The sequence below is a fragment of the Meleagris gallopavo genome, chromosome Z (assembly GCF_000146605.3).
Source record: "Meleagris gallopavo isolate NT-WF06-2002-E0010 breed Aviagen turkey brand Nicholas breeding stock chromosome Z, Turkey_5.1, whole genome shotgun sequence".
Lineage (NCBI taxonomy): Eukaryota > Metazoa > Chordata > Aves > Galliformes > Phasianidae > Meleagris > Meleagris gallopavo.
Window position 1 is genome coordinate 17,269,699 of NC_015041.2, and position 4,238 is coordinate 17,273,936.

Sequence of the window (4,238 nt, forward strand, 5' to 3'; positions counted from 1 at the left end):
CAGTGGGGAAAAGTTTTTAATCAAAGGACGACAGGGCCCTGGAACAGGCTGCCCAGGGCAGTGGGCACTGTCTCTAACTGTCAGAGTTCAAGGAATATTTGGACACCGCTTTCAGACATAGGGCTTGGATTTTGGATGGTGCCGTGTGGAGCCAGGAGTGGACTCGATGATCCTTGTGGTCCCTTCTAACTTAAGATATACTATGGTTCTGTGGTTCTATGACAGCATTCCAACCATTCAAGCTGTTCCACCATGTCTATGACTGCAACGAGATAATGGTCTTGCAACCACACATAGCTTTCTTAATTCTTCCTGTTTATTTTCTGTGATGCATGTTATTATACAGGCACTTCAGAAAAGAAAAGGGAACAGAGGATGCAGGAATCTCTAAGGGATGCAAGAGGATCTCCCATTGCTATACGTACCTCATATCGTGGGAAGTATCTAAGGAACATCTGTCACTCTTTGATTGGCCTGGCTTATTTCCTGCCATTTTGGATCCCACCCTTCACATTCTTCAGTTTAAGGTGCAGCACACTATTTTAGCTTACCAAACTATCACACCAGGAGGCACTAAGTCATTAGGAAGACACAAGAGAGGGGACAGAAAAAAATAAAATGCATTGTGGGTATGAACAATAGTGAAAACAAATTGCCCAGAGAGATTGTGGAGTCTTCTTCTCTGGAGATATTCAAAATTTGAATGCCGTTATGTGTAACCTGCTTTAAGGTGCCTGCTTTGGCAGCGGGTTGGAGTAGATGATCTCCAGAGGTCTCTTCCAATCCCTATAATTCTGATTTTGTGGGACACTTCAAAGCTATGAGTAACCAATAAATACTGCTTCCCTCACTGTAATTCTTGCTATTCATAGCTTAAAGCTTCTATTCATCAAGGAAGTCATTAAGATAACAAGATCATTATATTCAAAATAAACATCAACCAAATTTAATATCTTAACTATGCATTTTCCTACCAACTATTAAAGGTTAATATATTACCAAAAATGGAATATGCATTGTAAGTAAGCATCAATAAATATACTGTCTCTCAGTCATCGGTAGAATTTAATCCAGATATGGTGGTGGACCCACTGTTTTACCAAAAATAAAACAAAACTTTGTTATTAAAAATAAGCTATATTCCCATTTATAAGAACAAACTCTTTTAGAAAGTAATGTTTTTTTTCCTTAGAGATGCAATATGCCCCGTACTGATTAAACTTGCAAAGGAAAGCTGACATTCCACATCTCTGCACATACCAGCTTTCTTTCAAATCTGTCCATCAAGGGATATTAAGTGGGGTCCATCTAACACTTCTTTCTTCACAAAACACTCACTGTCAAAAAAATCAGTCTTGGAACTTACCCACCAAGACTACCTACTTAACAGTCAAATGGTTTTGCCTTGCTTTTGGATTTATACATTCCTCTCATATGTCACATTTTTAGCACATCAACATAATCTCACAGGTTTTCCTATCATCTACTTGCTCTAAAATCTTCTCTATCAAAGGAACAGTGTGCAAAAAAAAAGATTTAATTCAATTTAAGATATATTTGATATGAAATTCACTAAACTTCTGGTATCATATGCAAAATTCCCATCTAAGTTAATCCGCAGCAATACACTCAGGCGTTGCAAGCAGAGTGACTGATCATCACACAGCTGAAACCATGACACCTTATGTTTCAATTCCATTATCACTTCCTGGACAGATATTTCCACTAATATTTATATACTATTCCTGTGTCAAAACTTGTTAAAAAAAAAACAAAGAAGAAAAAGAAGAAGAAAATTGATTATATAGCTCCCATTAAGAAACACACTGCTTATAGTTTTAAGGTATGTCTTCGATTACAAGAGTTTAAGTCTTGATTAACCTCTGACTATGACAGGCTTGCCTTGCTAAATGAACAGGTTTCTGTATTTTATAAATTAGAGAATTGGCACCATGCTTTTGTAGCAAAATTTACACTCAAATAAGTATATTCATACACATTAATTTTATAAGCTAATATTTTTATAAATTCCAACAGCATGAGAATTAATGCAGGATGTACAGGTCACAAACCTCTAATAATCTGAAGATATGAGCATCCTAAAACACAAATGAAAATAAGGTCCTTATAGTCACTTACATAAAACATTAAAAATATAAGTTTCTTATCTACTTTATCTTTACAGATAATTCAAAAAGAACGTTAATTCAACAATGTTTACTGTTGTAAAAATTATTTTTATCTTTGAGAGGTTAGCATATGCCAATTATTATAACATCTTGATGCCAGTACCACTTAGTAGTAAACAAAGCAATAAAAAGCTGCCAGACAAGTAAACAACAAAATTCTTAATTAGTAACTGCTACTAAATTCAGAGTAATTTCTACTGGTTTATAAGTCTGAAAACATTTATCTCCCTTTTCCTTGGGTTGTGTGGAAGTAGATAGGACATAATACATCAAGAGCAGCTTTTCTAGTCTAGACAGAAAACAGAATGGTTTTTAGAAACCCTGGAAAGAAGGGTGTATTGTATTGGAGCACACAATAGATTTTTGCTAAGCTTTTCAAAGGTACCATTATTTTCCAGGTGGTGTATTTGTAGAAACTAAGCAGTTAACTGGCTAAATGAGAATAGCACTATACAGTATCTCAGATTTCAGAAAGTCAAGAAACAATGTGGTAAACCTCTTATCTTTTCTTAGTAGAGAATAAAGTCTCTGTACCAGCAAAATACTATTACACTGCCTTCAATGCTGGATGCTCTTTTGGTTTCTCTCTATGGAGAGGCATAAAGAAAAAAAAATGGTACTTAGGAGATCTCACGTAAACTGTGCAGCAGTGGCTGCTACTTCGTTAGACCTAGTCCTTTACAAGAAAGGAAAATGCAAAGGAAAGAGTTTTCCTTGACCGAAGAATTTCCAATGGCTGCTTAGATGCTGCATCAAAAGAAGTGTGGCCAGCAGGTCAAATGAGAAGGTCTGCATCCAGATGTCCAGCCTGCAGTCTAGGAGAGACACAGACCTGTTGGAGCACAGAGTTTGCTCACCTGTTTGAGTTCAGAGAAGGGTCACAAAAATGATCCAAGGGATGGAACATCTCCCTATAAGTACAAGCTGAGAGAGCTGGGGCTATTCAGCCTGGAGAAGAGAAGGCCACCTGTGAGTGGACTTTCTGTATCTAAGGGGGGGTTGTAAGAGGGAGACAGACTGCTAAAGGGTCTGCTATGTAAGTAAAAAAGGAAATGGTTTCAAACTAAAAGAGGGGAGATTTAGTTAAGAATAATAGATATAAGGAAGCAGTTTTTTTACAGTAGGGGTTGTGAACAGGTTGTCCAGAAAGGTGGTGGAAGCCGTGTCCCTGCAGACACTTGAGGTCAGTTTGGACAAGGCTCTAAGCAACTTGATCTAATTGTAGGTGTCCCTGTTCATTGCAGGTCCCTTTCAGCTGAAAAGATTCTACAGTTCTGTACTTTATATATAAAATAGACACAATAAGGGAACAAGCACTATGATTTCTGGATTGCAAAGGCAAATGTTGCCTCACTGTTGTGCAATTGCCTGTTTAAGTACAGATGAAAGCTTGGTTTCATGAAGAAACTTAGACCTGTAAATCACTTCAGATAATATTTACAGGAGATCTACTGTAAAGAAATAATGTTCTGGGAAATCTGACAAAAAAGAAGGTGCAGGTCTAAGAAATTAGGATGTATTTTAAGGGAATCTTGGGGAATTCCATGAGTAGTGGAACTAAGACCTACTGTATTTCTTCTCTATTTTTTCCTGGTTGAAATTTCAGAAGTGAAAAATAGAACACACAGCAAGATGATATGGCAAGATGATTAAATTGACATATGACTAATCGCTTTTAAAAATACTAGGGGTTTTTTGTTGTTGTTTTTTTTTTCTTTAAAGACAGCTAAACTCTGAACACAGACCATGCAATAATGATAGTTATGTGAGAAGCAAATAGAGATACTTGAAATTTTAAAAATAACCAGAATATCAGCTCAATTTGTTATATAGAGTATTTTTGTATTACCAGCGGACAAATTTTTGAGCCGCTGTCTTTATTTTCCAATCCCAACAATTCTATCCACAGATACATAGTATCTTTTATTTTGTGACTTAAAAATATAATTTTAGCAGAAATCTGTAGTGACTTTTCAGTTCATACGTTACACATGAGAAAACAGACAGGTTAATTGACTTGCCCAAGACCACATAATAAACAAATGGCAA